Source organism: Dermochelys coriacea, chromosome 6 (assembly GCF_009764565.3).
Source record: "Dermochelys coriacea isolate rDerCor1 chromosome 6, rDerCor1.pri.v4, whole genome shotgun sequence".
NCBI classification, from domain to species: Eukaryota; Metazoa; Chordata; order Testudines; family Dermochelyidae; genus Dermochelys; species Dermochelys coriacea.
In genome coordinates this window covers 38158803-38180482 of record NC_050073.1, presented here as the reverse complement: position 1 = coordinate 38180482, position 21680 = coordinate 38158803, and positions in this window count along the sequence as shown.

The following is a 21680-nucleotide window of genomic DNA, read 5'->3' as shown; positions in this document are numbered from 1 at the left end:
GGAATTCCGAAATTATTGCAATTAACAGGGCAGTTTACATCACTCAGAGCTATTGTTGCAGACTCAGGAAGGCAACACTGCATCAGTTCACATGTTCAAGGCTAACTTCATTATAAAGAGGGCTGTCTATCTCTAGCTATATTCACATCTATCTAGATCGGGGTTCTCAAACTGGGGGTTGTGACCTCTCAGGGCATCTCGAGGTTATTACGTGGTGCGTCGCGAGCTGTCAGCCTCCACCCCAAACCCTGCTTTGCCTCCAGCATTTATAGTGGTGTTAAATATATTTAAAAGGGGGCAGGGGGAGTCTCACTCAGAAGCTTGCTGTGTGAAAGTGGTCACCAGTACAAAAGTTTGAGAACCACTGATCTAGATATTAGAAACCTTAGATTCTGGGACCCAGATTTGCAGCCAGGGATGAACAGAGGGTGGAAATCAATAGCAAATTCTGCAGTTACAGAATTACTGGATGCATTGTGCACTGTCCATTGATCTCAAAGTACTTTAAGAAAGGGGAAAATAAACCTTTATTTCTAATTTTAATGATTAAACTAATTAAAGTATGGTTCCCTATAAGGCATAAAAGGGAATAAGAAAGAGAGGGTTGTTTTTTTCCGTTTTATTTCATAGATCACAAGCTTATATGCACTTAAAGTGTACTGAATAGTTCTGCTGATAATTATTGTAGTTCAGTATATACGGATAAGAACACAGTCTGATATTCAGATATGTTGGTTTTCTGCAAAGGCAGACATTTAGTAATTATCATTTAAATGATCTCTTTCCCCATTTTAATGAGTAGGAATGACATTAATTTGTTTTTTTTTTTAAATAAAAGTGCTTGTTACTGTATGTGTTCCCTCTGGGAACTCTAGCCCTATGGCAGAAATATCAACAGTCAAGTTTAAACTTACAGAAATAAGTATTGTAGCACAAAATAAAACCAGACTGACAGCATTTCATCCTCTCATCATGGGTGAGTCTAATTGCAAGATCATTACTTGGAGGGATTCATAAAACCGCCAGTCAGGCCTCTTCAGGGTTTTGTCATGAAGCTGAAATAAAACAATGATCCTCCAGTAAAGAGCTGAGTCTGAATCCTGGTTAGGGGAATATCTAGGTCAGTACTATAAATGGATTTTTCCTCTTTTTTTCTACTCTGTGATCATTGAAGTCAATGATAAGGCTCACACTGACTTCTATGGTGCACAAACAAACACTAAATACATTAACAATAAGATTTGATAATGTCCTTGTACTAAAGTGCACATCTCATATACAGACATCGACCGTCGAATCGTGGAGGTCAACGAATGGCTACGCAGGTGGTGTCGGAGAGAAGGCTTTGGATTCTTTGACCATGGGATGGTGTTCCATGAAGGAGGAGTGCTGGGCAGAGACGGGCTCCATCTTACAAAGAGAGGGAAGAACATCTTTGCCAGCAGGCTGGCTAACCTAGTGAGGAGGGCTTTAAACTAGGTTCACCGGGGGAAGGAGACCAAAGCCCTGAGGTAAGTGGGAAAGCGGGATACCGGGAGGAAGCACAGGCAGGAATGTCTGTGAGGGGAGGGCTCCTGCCTCATACTGGGAATGAGGGGCGATCAACAGGTTATCTCAAGTGCTTATATACAAATGCACAAAGCCTTGGAAACAAGCAGGGAGAACTGGAGGTCCTGGTGATATCAAGGAATTATGACGTGATTGGAATAACAGAGACTTGGTGGGATAACTCACATGACTGGAGTACAGTCATGGATGGTTATAAACTGTTCAGGAAGGACAGGCAGGGCAGAAAAGGTGGGGGAGTAGCACTGTATGTAAGGGAGCAGTATGACTGCTCAGAGCTCCGGTACGAAACTGTGGAAAAACCTGAGTGTCTCTGGATTAAGTTTAGAAGTGTGTGCAACAAGAGTGATGTCATGGTGGGAGTCTGCTATAGACCACCGGACCAGGGGGATGAGGTGGATGAGGCTTTCTTCCGGCAACTCACGGAAGCTACTAGATCGCATGCCCTGATTCTCATGGGTGACTTTAATTTTCCTGATATCTGCTGGGAGAGCAATACAGCGGTGCATAGACAATCCAGGAAGTTTTTGGAAAGCGTAGGGGACAATTTCCTGGTGCAAGTGCTAGGGGAGCCAACTAGGGGGAGCGCTTTTCTTGACCTGCTGCTCACAAACCGGGTAGAATTAGTGGGGGAAGCAAAAGTGGATGGGAATCTGGGAGGCAGTGACCATGAGTTGGTTGAGTTCAGGATCCTGACGCAGGGAAGAAAGGTAAGCAGCAGGATACGGACCCTGGACTTCAGGAAAGCAGACTTTGACTCCCTCAGGGAACAGATGGCCAGGATCCCCTGGGGGACTAACATGAAAGGGAAGGGAGTCCAGGAGAGCTGGCTGTATTTCAAGGAATCCCTGTTGAGGTTACAGGGACAAACCATCCCGATGAGTCGAAAGAATAGTAAATATGGCAGGCGACCAGCTTGGCTTAATGGTGAAATCCTAGCGGATCTTAAACATAAAAAAGAAGCTTACAAGAAGTGGAAGGTTGGACATATGACCAGGGAAGAGTATAAAAATATTGCTCGGGCATGTAGGAAAGATATCAGGAGGGCCAAATCGCACCTGGAGCTGCAGCTAGCAAGAGATGTCAAGAGTAACAAGAAGGGTTTCTTCAGGTATGTTGGCAACAAGAAGAAAGCCAAGGAAAGTGTGGGCCCCTTACTGAATGAGGGAGGCAAGCTAGTGACAGAGGATGTGGAAAAAGCTAATGTACTCAATGCTTTTTTTGCCTCTGTTTTCACTAACAAGGTCAGCTCCCAGACTGCTGTGCTGGGCATCACAAAATGGGGAAGAGATGGCCAGCCCTCTGTAGAGATAGAGGTGGTTAGGGACTATTTAGAAAAGCTGGACATGCACAAGTCCATGGGGCCGGACGAATTGCATCCGAGAGTGCTGAAGGAATTGGCGGCTGTGATTGCAGAGCCCTTGGCCATTATCTTTGAAAACTCGTGGCGAACGGGGGAAGTCCCGGATGACTGGAAAAAGGCTAATGTAGTGCCCATCTTTAAAAAAGGGAAGAAGGAGGATCCTGGGAACTACAGGCCAGTCAGCCTCACCTCAGTCCCTGGAAAAATCATGGAGCAGGTCCTCAAAGAATCAATCCTGAAGCACTTAGAGGAGAGGAAAGTGATCAGGAACAGTCAGCATGGATTCACCAAGGGAAGGTCATGCCTGACTAATCTAATCGCCTTTTATGATGAGATTACTGGTTCTGTGGATGAAGGGAAAGCAGTGGATGTATTGTTTCTTGACCTTAGCAAAGCTTTTGACACGGTCTCCCACAGCATTCTTGTCAGCAAGTTAAGGAAGTATGGGCCGGATGAATGCACTATAAGGTGGGTAGAAAGCTGGCTAGATTGTCGGGCTCAACGAGTAGTGATCAATGGCTCCATGTCTAGTTGGCAGCCGGTGTCAAGTGGAGTGCCCCAGGGGTCGGTCCTGGGGCCCGTTTTGTTCAATATCTTCATAAATGATCTGGAGGATGGTGTGGATTGCACTCTCAGCAAATTTGCGGATGATACTAAACTGGGAGGAGTGGTAGATACGCTGGAGGGGAGGGATAGGATACAGAAGGACCTAGACAAATTGGAGGATTGGGCCAAAAGAAATCTAATGAGGTTCAATAAGGATAAGTGCAGGGTCCTGCACTTAGGATGGAAGAATCCAATGCACCGCTACAGACTAGGGACCGAATGGCTCGGCAGCAGTTCTGCGGAAAAGGACCTAGGGGTGACAGTGGACGAGAAGCTGGATATGAGTCAGCAGTGTGCCCTTGTTGCCAAGAAGGCCAATGGCATTTTGGGATGTATAAGTAGGGGCATAGCGAGCAGATCGAGGGACGTGATCGTTCCCCTCTATTCGACACTGGTGAGGCCTCATCTGGAGTACTGTGTCCAGTTTTGGGCCCCACACTACAAGAAGGATGTGGATAAATTGGAAAGAGTACAGCGAAGGGCAACAAAAATGATTAGGGGTCTAGAGCACATGACTTATGAGGAGAGGCTGAGGGAGCTGGGATTGTTTAGTCTGCAGAAGAGAAGAATGAGGGGGGATTTGATAGCTGCTTTCAACTACCTGAAAGGGGGTTTCAAAGAGGATGGCTCTAGACTGTTCTCAATGGTAGCAGATGACAGAACGAGGAGTAATGGTCTCAAGTTGCAATGGGGGAGGTTTAGATTGGATATTAGGAAAAACTTTTTCACTAAGAGGGTGGTGAAACACTGGAATGCGTTACCTAGGGAGGTGGTAGAATCTCCTTCCTTAGAGGTTTTTAAGGTCAGGCTTGACAAAGCCCTGGCTAGGATGATTTAACTGGGACTTGGTCCTGCTTTGAGCAGGGGGTTGGACTAGATGACCTTCTGGGGTCCCTTCCAACCCTGATATTCTATGATTCTATGATTCTATGACATATGCATATCTTCCTATTCTATTGAAAATACTAAAGCTCATGGAAATATAACATTTGACTGACTTTCTGTTCTTCAGCCCAGGATGTAAAATAATGGTGTTGTTTAGGTAGCAACTTTGTGAGGCTCGGAGTATTTTGGAGATACTACTCTGAAGCTCCCCATCTTGCAGCCCATTTATAAACATGAGTAATGCTTTTGACTTCAAGATTTAGAACAAAAATATGCATTAAAATCAACCATTTGATTTTTCCACCTGGGACTTCTGTATTACTTTCCCCATAGTCTGACAAACTAAAACCCAGATAGTCTACTAAAATTAATATCTTACCCCATGAGTAATCCTACTGAAATCAATGGACCTATTTGTACAGTGAGGTGCTACTCAGTCAGAACAGGCAATCAGAATCTGGTCTTAAAGGTGAAATTCACCCTTCTGAGTAGGCCTTGTGCATGCTAGCTGCACAGGGATGAATTTCACTCTAAATCAAGATACAGATCAAACTGTTCCATGTGTTTAGTCCTACCAAAATAACAAAACTGACCAAAGTGGAAGCAAGAAGAATAGAAGGTAAAGACAACTAGTACCAATCCATCACCCTGGACATCCTAGTTAGGGTTAAGACTAAATACTGTTTTTCAGTTGCATCCAGCCTTTATCCAGAGACTGTGGTTTAATTTAAGCTGAATTTGACTCTTACTTTAAGTAACTGCACAATTAACAGTTCAAGTAACCAAAGCCCCAAAATCAGAATAGAAAAAATCAAAACATATTTAATCATAACATACCCACAGTACTCCTAACATCATTGGACAAATATTGACTATATGTACAGATCCAGTCTGCTACAGATTTACACCTTCATTTGAAATTCTGAGAGACTGACTGCACCATTCTATATGATTTACTGTAACCCTTTCAGATATACATCTATCATCATTAGGCTGTCAAGTGATTAAAAAATGAATCATGATTAATCACACAATTAATAACACTGTTATCCAAAAATATTTAAAGAAATGGTATTCTATTATTGTTTGTTTTCTACATTTTCAAATATATTGATTTCAATTACAACACAGAATACAAAATGTACAGTGCTCACGTTATATTTATTTTTGATTACAAGAATTTGCACTGTAAAAAAACAAAATAAATAGTATTTTTCAATTCACCTAAATACAAGTACTATAGTGGAATCTCTTTATCATGAAAGTTGAACTTACTAATGTAGAATTATGTACAAAAAACTTGCATTCAAAAATAAAACAATGTAAAATGTTAGAGCCTGCATGTCCATTCAGTCCTACCTCTTGTTCAGCCAATCTCTCAGACAAATAAGTTTGTTTACATTTGCAAAAGATAATACTGCCTGCTTCTTGTTCACGTCACCTGAAAGTGAGAACAGACATTTGCATGGCACTGTTGTAGCCGGCATTGCAAGATATTTACATGCCAGATGCGCTAAAGATTCATATGTCCCTTCATGTTTCAACCACCATTCCAGGGGACATGCATCCATGTTGATGACGGATTCTGCTCGATAACAATCCAAAGCAGTGCAAACTGGTGCACGTTCATTTTCATCATCTGAGGCAGATGCCACCAGCAGAAGGTTGATTTTCTTTTTTGGTGGTTCAGGTTCTGTAGTTTCCACATTGGACTGTTGCTCTTTTAAGACTTCTGAAAGCATGCTTCCCACTTCATCCTGCTCAGATTTTGGAAGACACTTCAGATTCTTAAATCTTGGGTTGAGTGATGTAGCTATCTTTAGAAATCTCACATTGGTTCCTTCTTTGCATTTTGTCAAATCTGCAGTGAAAGTGTTCTTAAAATGAACAACATGTGCTGGGTCACCATCTGGACTGCGGTAACATGACACATATGGCAAAATGCAGGTAAAACAGAGCAGGGGACATACAATTCTCCCACAAGGAGTTCAGTCACAAATTTAATTAATACATTACTTTTTTAATGAGCATCATCAGCATGGAAGCATGTCCTCTGGAATGGTGGCTGAAGCATGAAAGGGCATACGAATGTTTAGCATATCTGGCACATAAATACCTTGCAATGCTGGCTACAAATGTGCCATGCAAATGCCTGTTCTCACTTTCTGGTGACATTCTAAATAAAATGAGGGCAACATTATCTCCTGCAAATGTAAACAAACTTGTTTGTCCTAGTGATTGGCTGAACAAGAAGTAGGACTGAGTAGACTTGTAGGCTCTGAAGTTTTATATTGTTTTGTTTTTGAGTGCAGTTTTGTAAGAAAAAAACTACATTTGTAAGTTGCACTTTCATGACAAAGATCTTGCACTACAGTACTTGTATGAGGAATTGAAAAATACTATTTCTTTTATCATGTTTACAGTGCAAATATTTAGAATAAAAAATAATAATCACTTTGATTTCAATTACAACACAGAATACAATGTATATGAAAATGTTGAAAAACATCCAAAATATTTAATACATTTCAGTTGGTATTCTATTGTTTAACAGTGCAATTAAAACTGCGATTAATCACAGTTTTTTGAGTTAATCGCGTGAGTTAACTGTGATTAATCAACAGCCCTAATTATCATTTATTTGCATATGGTGGCAGTGCCCAGCCAACTTTGGGGCCCCAATATGCTCAGCACACGACAAACTTACAGTAAAAGACAGACCTTGTTCCAAATTTATCGAATGGGACAAAAGACAACATGTGGAAGAAAGGAAGTATTACCACCTTCATTTTACAGGTGGAGAAATGAAGCACAGGGACATTAAGTGACATGCACAAGGTCAACCAGTGAGTCTCTGGAAGAGGCAGGAATTGCATCCAGAGCCAGCACAACCCACTTTGGTGCATTAACCACAAGACCATCTCCTTTTTTCTATAGAAGCCTCTCTCTTGCTCGATGCACACACATGGGTGCTGCTGATCCTCCTCATAGGTCCTGCCACCCCTCAGTACCGGATAGCCTCTTATTTCTCCTAGCTTCCCTGAGTAACTGCTAAGGTTCTTCCTGGTTCCCCCACACCAATCACATTTTGAAGTGCACTCTGCATTGAGCACATGTTATGAATGAACTGTGCAGAATGACATGAGGTTGCACAGCTAATGTATGCATATGATTCAATGTATTTTCTCCCATGTATATTACCTCCTCCGGTCTATACAGATCGCGTTCCAATTTCTCATATCCTAAACCTGTCTGTGCTAAATAAAAAATAAACAAGCTACAGCAATACAATGCATCTGACACATTTTTGTCAGAAAAGCTCTGGAAGTAACTTCCATTATGATTTGTTGTCTTGCAGATTTTAAAAGTTAAGTAAATGGAGAATAAGTCTCAAAAATAGCTCTTTCACAAAAGAAGCTACCAAATTATTGGAGCAGGTCAGTGCATTTAGAGAGAACCGCAACAAGGTATTATAAGGCAATCAGAGCTCATGAGCGCACACAAAAAATTCATTCAAAACCATAAACATATTTATGTTTAGAAAAAGCTGATTGGAGACTATAAAAAGACCAAGACATGTCACCACACAGCTAAGCACTGAAACAGCTCAGAAGTATCCATCAAAATATTCAGCAGTGATCTCTGTATCTGAAATTAAACTCAAATTTTCCTCAGGCACTGTGGGACTGTGCCTATAAAATCGGGTCATGTGGTCACCCTAATCCACATATAAATCTTCCAATTCACCCGTTTCTTTGATCACAGTCAGGTCAAAGATCTCATTTGGAATCCACCTCTACCTACCCTTACAATTTTGATGTTGTGGATCTGGAAATAGAAGGGCTTTGGAGGGATACAAACTATCCTGGACAAAAAGAAAAGGAGTACTTGTGGCACCTTAGAGACTAACAAATTTATTAGAGCATAAGCTTTCGTGAGCTACAGCTCACTTCATCGGATGCATTTGGTTAGTCTCTAAGGAGCCACAAGTACTCCTTTTCTTTTTGCGAATACAGACTAACACGGCTGCTATTATGTATCCTGGACATCGTCAGTAATCATCCAAGGGTTAATCTCAGATCTGAAGATTTTCCTTTTCTTCCCATTCACCACTGTTCCTGTTGCAGTGGCGAAACTGTGAATGAAACATTAGACAGGCTCATTTGTGGCAGAAGTAAGTTTGAGAAAGATAGGGGTAGGAATGGAAATGGGGGCAAGAAAGTGAATAAATTATGGTTTGAAATGAAATTAGGGCATGACACTGAAAAATAACATTGGGAAGGATATATATATATAGGCATATATTTGTGGTTTTATCCCAATGCTCGTTCAACAACCTGACTGTCCCCACCATTATCCCCACCTTTGCTGGTCTGGGTTTGGAGTGAATTGTAATAATCTGACCAGAGATCTGTCCTCATTTGTAAACAGAGTAAAATTGCAGCATAGCTGTGAAATGTAGCATTTCTAAATAATAAATGGTTCTATATTTGCGATAGTTAGAAAAAAAAACAGCTGCTCCACAGCCAGTCCATAATTTATACTATAAATGCACTTTGACCTTTGATCTCTGATTCTTTCAAACTGGTCTATTTTTTAGTACTGATAGCAGTCTCCCTTTGTTAAAAACTATATATTTTTCATTTATTTGCACCTTTAATTTTCCAGTTATGTTTATTTGCTTTTGCTCAATATTTATAAAACACTTTGAGAGCTACCAATAAACAACACTATAAAAATACAAAGTACTTGTAGTTAGTATTGTGTTATACCATACTGTTGGAATATAAAATGGTATTGATCTCGAGAAGCCTGACAAAAACTGTGTAACACCGTCAGAACCACAACTGCAACCACCTCGTCTGCAGTGTTTCAGGATTTTAACAGTATGCGAACACCCTGAACTAAATAGTGCAGACATTAGGTCTCCAGCAATTTGCAGCCACACTTTGTTCCTGTGACAGATCAAACCATAACACACTGGCCATAGAACCACGGCACATATCTCACGCCCGATGCAGCTCATTTGGGGCATCCATTTGGTCTGTTACTATTGCACTACGATAGTAATTCATGTCGTACTAAATGAAATACTGATCCCTCGTTTTGTTGTCAAAGTGCCAGCAAGAATATGTTGCTACAACTATCTTTTAAATTAGAGATCAGGATTAATTCAAACTGACAAAGCATTAGAAGACAGATGTTTCTAGCCAGCTTGAAAGAGTAACATAACCAGCAGTGTAAGAGACAACTACTACAATATATTTTGTGTACATTCGTAATAAGTGACCATGCTATGCAGTATTCAGTTACTGCCTTTGTAACAGTTTTATTCAAAAGCAAAAAATTTGCTGCCCCAAGCTCCAAGAGAGAGCAACTGCCCAAGCAAAAAAAAAAAGGATGGTTGGAATGCCGCTCCTGGAATTGTGCTGCCCCAAGCATGTGCTTGCTTTGTTAGTGCCTAGAGCCAGTCCTGCATGGAAAGGAACAGAAAAAACACAAACCCAAGCTACACCAGTTCATCTGACTTAGGAGTGCTGCTGGCATCTCCTTACACAGCCCATTAACAACCTCTTTAGATTGGCCATGGATACTCACTCAAGCATAACCTAAGCTGCTGTTTCTTCACATGCACTGATTATTCAGTGTCCTCTGATCTTGATACAAAGGTCAGACAGTGTTGATCTGAGTTTGATAGTTCAATTTAAATTGATCCTTATAAACCACAGGACCTCACTTCCACTGATGGTGTATTACACCAAGTTGCATCTTTAACACTGCTCCTGGCTTCCCAGCCATGGTGATATCTCACAATGGTTTTCTTCATCTCCCCTTGGCTAAGAAACTGTAACCTGTTCTCTTGACATTGCCTTGGTTCACACGTTTGGTCACTTTCAGGCTAAATCACTGCAATATGCTATGCTTAGAGTTACTGATGAAAGGGACTGGGGAGCTTTAGCTGATGCAATATGCAATAGCTCAAAATATCAGTGCACTGAATTCCTAAAAGCACAGTATGTAGATGTTCTGCCCTCTGTAGTAGTGATCAGTTCACCTATGGAAGTAATTCAAGGTGTTGGTTACAATCTTCAGAACTATGAATGGTCTGGGACCCAGTAACATAAGAGACCATCTTTTGCCTATGCCTCATAATAGAAGCTAAGATCTGATGGTACTGTAAGCCCCTGGAATAGCACCCTCTAAAACTAGCTGCTGACATTCTTAGCTGAGGAGGGGACTAACCTATGTCAGCCAAACTGTGAGTCTGGCAAACTTTAAGGCTCTGGGAATTCAGTCAGTCATGTAATTAGTTACAGTCCACTAGTCCAGTACATCCTAAGTTTGTGCAGTTATTTAGTTGAGGGGTAATTTTTTTCAATATTACCTAGGTGGCTTAGGAGCCTACGCCCAATTTTCTAAAGGGACATAGGTATTTAGGAACCTAAATCCCTTTGACTTTCAAATTATGTATTTTGAAAATTATACTCTTTAGGAAGAGACCAATCCTTTATTGTCATATTTCTCTTGATTCCAGGGGTACAGATGACAAGGAAACCATGTAAAACATAGTCAATTAAATAATAAATACATTTATCCTCCAGACAGGCTTTTAAAACAACTCAGTGGCACTTGATCATACCAATACATCAAGGTGCTTCACTAAATATATACAATAATAAAAAGAAAAATCAGTACTCCAAGCTGATAGTAAAGGAGAATAACTTACCTCTCCCTATCTAAAGAAATTCTGCATTCTCTAACACTTTCCATAAGAAGAAGATTGAGCTGATCTCCAACATTTCCTGCAGCATAAAGAAAATAAAAGCAAGACTGCATCATCCATTTTTAACTTTTTAAGGGTTTTATTATAGCTCCAAAATAGGGCACAAATTTCAGGGTAAAAATTGATAATGCTTCATTATCTCCTCTTGAAAAGGCTTGCTGGTGAAGCACATATAATACAGAAGATCACCTATTGATCATCTACAGAAGAGACCTAGGAAATACAAGACAAACATAATAGAATGCAAAGGATGGCTTTGTATATTAACTTTGAATTTCCTCATCAAATTACATTAGATGAAATAGCTCAAACAAAAACTAAACCTTTGAGTTTTAGAAAAGTTTGTTTAGTTTTATAAATATGTTTACATGCTGGTGCACATACTGATTTTTAGGGCTGGAAGTAGGAATACCAAGGTTAGGGAAGGACCATTACCACTGCTGCTTGAAATGACTGGTGAATCTGAAAAGTCTGGCATCTCAGCTCAATTCAGAAAAGCATTATCTAAGCAGGATACTCATCTGAAACTCTTGGATCTGTGCAAACACTCACAAAGATTGAAATCGTGCTGGAAATCTCATGAAAACAGGATGTCTTGCGAGGTCTAATGCTTCTCACATCCAGTTATGCCATGAGAACAGACTCTCAAGGCATGAACCAGAAAGTTCAGATAAAGCATGGAAGTAAAAAAGCCATCGAAACTTTTTGAATCCTCACAAAACTTGTCTTGAATTTATTTCCAAAGTACAGCAAAGTTTCAGCTAGATCCATATTCGATTAAAGGTGGCTCATTCTCCCGTAGTTATCTGATTTTAGAAATAAGCTAATGATACCTATGAAAGGGACAATTTTGATTCTAGATATCAATGTACTGTATGGCTCCTAAGAAAGTGTAAATCATTTTTGGATTTTTTTGTTCGACATCTCAGCACAAGTTTGAAGATGTTATTATTCTACCACAGAAAGGATCAATTCCATTCAGTGTCTTAAAGAAAAATGATGAATGTGTTAAGAAAATTAGACTCACTTGGTTCCATAAAGTTGAAAGAATACTTCTGTTTATTTGGTTTCTAAACACAATTTGTACTTGTAAGTGTAAAGTGAAAAAAAAACACATTGCAGCAGTTTCATTACATTAAATGGTAAAAGAAAATTGATATGGCCATAAATCTTTAGGAACTGCAACCTGGCAGATAACATAATTTTTCTTAACTAAAAATAAAAATCCAGTATTTTGTATAAGTTTTGTTAACAGGCAAGCACTCTCCTAAATGTGATTTATGTAGCATCACTGTTGGCCCAGTGAAGCATATTAAGCACCATGAATCACAAGCTTATCACTTGAAAACTGTTTTTGAAAACTTAGATGGATATGCAGCTAAATTCAGCTAACTTAGGGCTGGCTCCTGCAAGGTGCTATGGTTACATTTTTCTAACATGACTCCCTAAAAAGAGGCATCTTAGGTTGGGATTTTCAAAGGAGCCTACGAAAGTTTTCCATTCCCATAGACCTAACTTCCTCAGCCGCCTTTGAAAAATCACAACCTAAATCTGTGTTTAGGAATCAACATAAAAGGGTTGAGTTTCAGTGGTTCTGAGCAATTGCAGCTTGTATTGACTTCAGTGGGAGTTCAGAGCACTCAGCAATTTGCAGGATCTGGTTTTCATCCAACTGCCTTGAAAACACTTTCTAAACTCTAGAGCCATAACAAGTTCTAGTTTTATAGTGAAATACCCTGGGTCAGGTTCAATACCATTTTATTATGATAAATGGACCTGTTCTCTCTTCCAGAGGAATAGAGATACTTCACTTCCTCGCAATGGCTTCAGGTGAAATATATTTTCGCCTCATGTTTTCCCAAGGCTAGAGAAATCAATTCCCAGTTCTGCAACATGAATCGGAGAATTCAGAAATGTACAGAAAGACAAAATTGATTGATTCTGAGGACAGTGATGAAAACTTGAGAACATCCACCTGGTGGTAAGCAAGCTGGCTTTTCAACAGTAAATAAATGGACAGCAGCAAAAGAAGCTCAAAAGTTGAGGAAAAATTAATTAGATCAACTGCTCACTACTGAATCACAAAGCATCACAACAGCATTGAAAAGCCGCCACTTTATTTTATTAATGTATTAATTTATTTTATTTGTTATTATTTATTTAATCTTAATTTATTGCCAGCATGCCAGCAACTTGTAGTTTATTTTACTGCTTTGTGTCCATTATATAGTTCTGTGTATTCTAACAAAATGGAATGATGGTGGTTGTGATTGGCTCAGAGAAAGAAGATGTTAAGGTGGGAACCCCATTAGTAATATTTAACAGAGAAACCATTTTAATGTTTGTGCCAAGAATAAAGCAATCTACACCTCTAGTTATTATAGTCTATATTTATTGGACACTTTCTATCAGCTGTAGTTCCGACATTATATCCTTTATCTTTGATCTGTTCCATTTCTTTTAACAATGATTACTAGCATCAGAATTTTGTGGCGCCAGGCCTGGGTTTACAACATTGTATCCATCTAGATAGTTTGAGTACAGTTTGTAAGGTGTTTTCTAAAAGTGTTATAGTAGGATTAACATGCAATAATGGTTTCTAAAGATGTTAATAGAATGGCTCAGCTGTATGCCATAGGTCCAACACTGTTGACATCTTTAGTTTGAGTGACAGGGGCTTCTGGGGCTTGATCCTTAAAGGTATTGAGACTTCTGGCCCCGAGCCAACGAAGCACTTAAGTACACGCTCAGCTTTTAGCATGTGTCTAGTCAGTTCCCACATGCTTAAGTCAAACATGTGCTTAAATACGTTGCTAAATAGTGAAGACGGAGCAAGCTTTTAAAAACAGCCAACCTTCCTTTGACCAATGTATTTACTCACTAGTGCTATGCCCCGATACATACCACCACCTCCAACAGCAGCTCAGTGCTCTAGGACCTAGATATGATCATTTTCTGCTACTAGGGATAGAGGCATGTTTCAATTCAGTTTGGCATATAACATGTGGCATATTTTATCTTACTGTTATCCTCTTCCTTGGTTATTAATCCCTAGATGGTACTGAACTGTTCAAAATACATACATCCTTTAGAAGACAGTAGCATATTGTTCCTTGGCAGACTCTTCATACATAAGTGATTTAATATTATCTGTCAATATTATCTGTTGAGTTACTTACTGGTCAGTTAGAACAAAGTCATAGACCCCAGCCTATAACATGAAAATGTAGTCAGGGATCAAAAGGAAATATCAAAATTTTTCCCAGGGGGTAGAAGGAATTTGTTTTAATGAATTTCTGTGCCAAATACCCCTTTTTACTCCTATTCCCTCAGTCTGACCTTAGCATGAAGGTACTCAACATGTCTTTATAACTCAATTTTCTACCCTTGCACTTCACTCTTATCTTTTCTCTAGTGTCTGGCTACCACTAGGAAGCAATGCATTTCCAAGGACAGTCTGTTACCACCACAATTCCAATACTCCCTTTCTGATCCTTGTAAAAAGAGACATGGCCTTTATATTATCTTCTAATCTATTACAGTGCATTATGTCCGAATTTGTACTGCTATGACCTAGATGCAACATTCCATAAGGGTGCATCATACAGAATTATAGTTTTCAATCTCTTAAAGTTCAGCCAAAGGAAGGATATTTTCCAAAATGAAGCTCCCATATCATTGCCATATTGAAGGCATTCAATTTGTCTGTTAATACTCAAGAAAATCCTCCACCTAGTTGTTTTCATTGTTGTGAACCACAATACGTAATTACTTTTAATAAACAGAAGTTCCTTAAGTTGTAGGTAGACATCTCAGATGTTCATTATTATTTTGGGGCCAGGTCCTCAGCTGGTGTAAATTTGCATAGGGGACATTTGATGTCAGGGGAGCTACACTTATTTACACAAAAATTGTACTTGCTAATCATTTACAAACACAAAAGGCCAGATTCACAAAGAAACTTGGTCATCTGGAAAATCCCTGAGATTCACAAAGCCTAGGTTAGGTATGTAGGTTCCTTACACAATTAATGGGGAGAGTTAGGTGCCTCAGATTGGGTTCAAATACACTAGCATGGTAGGCAATTTCCATCCTAACGTAGCCAATGGGAGATGCCAAGCCTACGGTGGGGTGCTGAACACTGCTCGTCTCTCAGAGATAGATACCTAAAACCAGGTGGCAGGGAGGTGCATCCCTCTGCTTGGGATTTTCAGTTGCAAATTTTCTCTTGGTGTTAGAACAAAGAATGGCCATACTGGGTCTGACCAAAGGTCCATCGAGCCCAGTATCCTGTCTACTGACAGTGGCCAATGCCAGGTGTCCCAGAGGGAGTGAACCTAACAGGTAAAGATCTAGTGATCTCTCTCCTGCCATCTCCACCCTCTGACAAACAGAGGCTAGGGACACCATTCCTTACCCATCCTGGCTAATAGCCATTAATGGACTTAACCTCCATGAATCTATCCAGTTCTCTTTTAAATCCTGTTATAGTCCTAGCCTTCACAACCTCCTCAGGCAAGGAGTTCCACAGGTTAACTGTGCACTGAGTGAAGAAGAACTTCCTTTTATTTATTTTAAACCTGCTATCCATTAATTTCATTTGATGGCCCCTACTTTTCTTATATTATAGGAAAAAGTAAATAACTTTTCCTTATTCAGTTTCTCCACACCACTCATGACTTTATATACCTCTCTCATATCCCCCCTTAGTCTCCTCTTTTCCAAGCCTCTTTAATCTCTCCTCATATGGGACCTGTTCCAAACCCCTAATCATTTTAGTTGTCCTTTTCTGAACCTTTTCTAATGGCAATATAACTTTTTTGAGATGAGGGGACACATGTGTATGCAGTATTCAAGATGTGGGCGTACCATGGATTTATATAAGGGCAATAAGATATTCTCCGTCTTATTCTCTATCCCTTTTTTAATGATTCCAAACATCCCATTTGTTTTTTTGACTGCCGCTGCACACTGCGTGGACGTCGTTAGAGATCTATCCATGATGACTCCAAGATCTTTCTCCTGATTAGTTATAGCTAAATTAGCCCCCATCATATTGTATGTATAATTGGGGTTATTTTTTCCAATGTGCATTACTTTACATTTATCCACATTAAATTTCATTTGCCATTTTGTTGCCCAATCACTTAATTTTGTGAGATCTTTTTGAAGTTCTTCACAGTCTGCTTTGGTCTTAACTATCTTGAGCAGTTTAGTATCGTCTGCAAACTTTGCCACCTCACCTTTTACACCTTTCTCCAGATCATTTTTGAATAGGTTGAATAGGATTGGTCCTAGGACTGATCCTTGGGGAACACCACTAGTTACCCCCTCCATTCTGAAAATTTACCATTTATTCCTACCCTTTGTTCTCTGGCTTTTAACCAGTTCTCAATCCATGAAAGGATCTTCCCTCTTATCCCATGACAACTTAATTTACCTAGGAGCCTTTGGTGAGGGACCTTGTCAAAGGCTTTCTGGAAATCTAAGTACACTATGTCTACTGGATCCCCCTTGTCCACATGTTTGTTAACCCCTCAAAGAACTCTAATAGATTAGTAAGACATGATCTCCCTTTACAGAAACCATGTTGACTTTTGTGCAACAATTTATGTTCTTCTATGTGTCTGACAATTTTATTCTTTACTATTGTTTCAACTAATTTGCCCAGTATTGATGTTAGACTTACCAGTCTGTAATTGCCAGGATCACCTCTAGAGCCCTTCTTAAATATTGGTGTTACACTAGCTATCTTCCAGTCATTGGGTACAGTAGCTGATTTAAAGGACAAGTTACAAACTATAGTTAATAGTTCCACAATTTCACATTTGAGTTCCTTCAGAACTCTTGGGTGAATGCCATCTGGTCCTGGTGACTTGTTACTGTTAAGTTTCTCTATTAATTCCAAAACCTCCTCTAATGACACTTCAATCTGTGACAATTCCTCAGATTTGCCACCTGCAAAAGACAGCTCAGGTTTGGGAATCTCCCTAACATCCTCAGCCGTGAAGGCCGAAGCAAAGGATTCATTTAGTTTCTCCACAATGACTTTATCATCTTTAAGTGCTCATTTTGTATCTCGATCATCCAGGGGCCTTACTGGTTGTTTAGCAGGATTCCTGCTTCTGATGTACTTAAAAAACATTTTGTTATTACCTTTTGAGTTTTTGGCTAGCTGTTCTTCAAACTCTTTTTTGGCTTTTCTTATTACATTTTTACATTTAATTTAGCAGTGTTTATGCTCTTTTCTATTTACCTCACTAGAATTTGACTTCCACTTTTTAAAAGATGCCTTTTTATCTCTCACTGCTTCTTTTACATGGTTGTTAAGCCACGGTGACTCTTTTAGTTCTTTTATTATGTTTTTTTTAATTTGGGGTATACATTTAGGTTGAGCCTCTCTTATGGTGTCTTTGGAAAGCATCCATGCAGCTTGCAGGGATTTCACATCCGATGAAGTGAGCTGTAGCTCACGAAAGCTTATGCTCTAATAAATTTGTTAGTCTCTAAGGTGCCACAAGTACTTCTTTTCTTTTTGCGAATACAGACTAACACGGCTGCTACTCTGAAACTCTAGTCACTGTACCTTTTAATTTCAATTTAACTAACCTCCTCATTTTTGCATAGTTCCCCTTTCTGAAATTAAATGGCACAGTGTTGGGCTGTTGAGGTGTTCTTCCCACCACAGGAATGTTAAATGTTATTATAATATTGTCACTATTTTCAAGCGGTCCTGTTATAGTTACTTCTTGGACCAGATCCTGTGCTCCACTCAGGACTAGATGGAGAGTTACCTCTCCCCTTGTGGGTTCCTGTACCAGCTGCTCCAAGAAGCAGACATTTAAAATATCAAGAAATTTTGTCTCTGCATTTCGTCTTGAGGTGACATGTACCCAGTCAATATGGGGATAATTGAAATCCCCCACTATTATTGAGTTTTTTATTTTGATAGCCTCTCTAATCTCCCTTAGCATTTCATCGTCACTATCACTGTCCTGGTGACGTGGTTGATAATACATCCCTACTGTTATATTCTTATTAGAGCATGGAATTACTATCCATAGAGATTCTATGGAACATGTGGATTCATTTAAGATTTATATTTCATTTGATTCTACATTTTCTTTCCCATATAGTGCCATCCCCCTCTCCCCCTGCACGACCTGTTCTGTCCTTCCGGTATATTTTGTACCCCGGAATGATTGTATCCCATTGATTGCCCTCACTCCACCAGGTTTCTATGATGCCTGTTATATCGATATCCTCCTTTAACACGAGGCACTGTAGTTCACCCATCTTATTATTTAGACTTCTAGCATTTGTGTACAAGCACTTTAAAAACTTGTCACTGTTTATTTGTCTTCCCTTTTCTGAAGTGTCAGATTCTTTATGTGAATGTTTCTCGTCTGATCTGGCCCATACTTTATCCTCTTACATCCCCTCCTCCTGACTAAAACCTAGAGAATCTCTAAGAGTAGTCTCTGCCCAATCCACATGCGCCTCTGTAGCAATTGGTTTTCCCCTATCTCTTAGTTTAAAAACTGCTCTGCAACCTTTTTAAATGTTAAGTGCCAGCAGCCTGGATCCACTTTGGTTTAGGTGGAGCCCATCCTTCCTGTATAGGCTCCCCCTATGCCAAAAGTTTCCCCAGTTCCTAATAAATCTAGACCCCTCCTCTCTACACCATCGTCTCATCCACGCATTGAGACTCTGAAGCTCTGCCTGCCTACCTGGCCCTGTGCATGGAACTGGTAGCATTTCTGAGAATGCCATCATAGAGGTCCTGGATTTCAGTCTCTTTCCTAGTAGCCTAAATTTGGCCTCCAGGACCTCTCTCCTACCCTTCCTTACGTCATTGGTACCTACCAGTAGCAAAGCCGGGGGGGAGGGAGTGAAGGGAGCAGCCACTCCCCCTCTGAGCACGAGTGGCGCCTTTTTAATTTATAGGCGCCTTTCTTAATTTTTACTCACCTGGCAGTGCTCCGGGTCTTCGGCAGCGGGGGCCTTCACGCGCTCCGGCTCCTCGGCAGCACTTCAGCGGTGGGGGCCTTCACGTGCTCCAGCTCCTCGGCGGCACGGGCCTTCACGCGCTCTGGCTCCTCGGCGGCACTTTGGCAGCAGGGGCCTTCACGCGCTCCGGGTCCTTGGCGGCATTTCAGCAGCGGGGGCCTTCAGTGCCGCCGAGGACCCGGAGCGCTGCCCCATGAGTACAAGCGGGTGGCACCTTTTTTTATGTCCATTGCCCCTGTTCACTCCACCTAGCTACGCCACTGGTACCTACATGCACCACGACCACTGGCTCCTCCCCAGCACTACACATAAGTCTATTTAGATGCCTTGAGAGATCTGCAACCTTCGCACCAGGTAGGTAAGTCACCATACAGTTCTCCCAGTCATCACAAACCCAGCTAGCTATGTTTCTAATGATCGAATCTCCCATTACTAACACCTGACTTTTCCTAATGACTGGACTTCCCTCCCCTGGAGAGGTAACCTTAGTACGAGAGGATATCCCATCATCATCTGGAAGGAGGGTCCCAACTATGGGAAGCTTTCCCTCTGTTCTTGTTGACTGCTCTCCTTCTCTGGGCCTTTCATCCTCTTTAATAGTGCAGGGGCTGTCTGACCGGAGGTGGGACAAATCTACGGTGTCCTGGAAAGCCTGATCAACATACCTCTCTCCCTCCCTTACTCCTCCAGTTCTGCCACCCTGGCCGCCAAAGCCCATACATGGTCTCTGAGGGCCAGGAGCTCCTTGCACCAAGTGCACACATATGCCACCCGCCCACAGGACAGGTAATCATACATGTTACACTGAGCACAATAAACAGGACAGCCCACACTCTGCTGCTGAGCTTCCGCCTGCATTTTCTCCTACAGTTACCTAGGTTAGTGATAGGGTTTTTGTTTAAATCAAGAAGTTTTGATTATAGTTTAGTGTAAAGGTTTTAAAGAATGGCAAGTGTACCTCGCCCCCTTCTCACTCCCCTTCCAAACTCCTTCTCGAAACTCCCTCTTAGCGGCCCCTGTTTGCAAAGCTCCCTGGTCACTTGCTCACTGCTTTATAAAGGTGTCTACATTGTTTTTGCAAGAAGCTGAGGGGGGAGGAGACAGTGGTTAGGGTATTCACATGGGCTGTGTGAGACCCTCAGATAAACCCCACCCCAGCTGAGCAGGAAGCAGGTATTTGAATAGGTATTTGCCACTTCTCAGATGAGTGCCCTAACCACTAGTCTCTCCTGTTGAGATTGTTCCATTATGTATAAATAATTAACCAGTCAGAGAAAGAGAGAGAGAATGCCCCTGCTGGTTAGAGCACCAGCCTAGACTGTGGGAGACCCAGTATCCAATTCCCTTGCTCCAATGATTTTTTTAAAGTTGTATTTCCACAGTGGAACAGCTTCAACTGGAGAGACTGAGGGAGCCCTAACTCAGAATATCCTATAGCCTAGTAGCTAGGGCACTCACCTGATAGGTGTCAGAGCCCTGTTAAAATCCTTTCTCCCATGAAGAGGAGACTTAAACCCAGGGGTCTCTCATACCCCAGGTGAATACTCCAACCTCAGGGCTAAAAAACATACAAGAGAGATCCTCCTTGCCATCCTCAGGCTGCTTTGTGTAAGTTCATCTATAGTGGGTCCAATGCAGTAGATGAGCTCTGAATATGCTTATTGGATCAGGTCCCATGGGCAAATTAGGCAGAGACACGCCTGTGTTCCACCAGTTCTTGCATCATTCTGGGGCTTTGATGCCTGGTGTGGGGCTGCAGTGTGCATGCTCAGAGGCAGAAACAGAAGTGCTTAAGGAACTTAAGGTGCAAAAAATTAGGTGCTGCATGAATTTAGGTGCCTACAGAGTTCAGGGGCAGCTGAGCAAACCCTTTGGGATCCCAGTGGAGCCTAATTCTGGGATTTTGGCTCCTAAGGTGGCCGTTAGGAGTCTAGGGCTTTTTGTGAATCTAGCCCAAATTTGTTGTGTATATATTCAGAGTCCATGCACTGAATGTTCAGCCAATTATAACAACATACAACATACAAAAACTGGATCTATTCAAATCAATGGGAGTTTTGTGATTGACTTGAGTGGGTCAAAATCTCACCCATTAATTTTTTTCTTCCCTCAAAGATAAAGGGCCAAAGCTTCAGCTGGACTGATGTAGCTCTATTTGAACTACAACTAGAAGTATGTTGACATACACCAGCTGAATAAGTGGCAAATACATTTTAATGGTGTCTGTATATGCTTAACTGTTTCATTCAGTACACAGGAAATGTGCACTTGGAGTCAGATTCTGCCATACTAACTCCCACTGACTGGTGCTCACTCCTCATTTATAGAGCTACCCACCAGGGTTGCCATCTTTCTGATTGTGGAAAACTGAACACTCTTACCCCGCCCCGCCCCACCTCTTTTCCGAGGCCCTGCCTCTGCTCACTCCATCCCCCCTCCCTCCATCGCTTGCTCTCTCCCACCTTT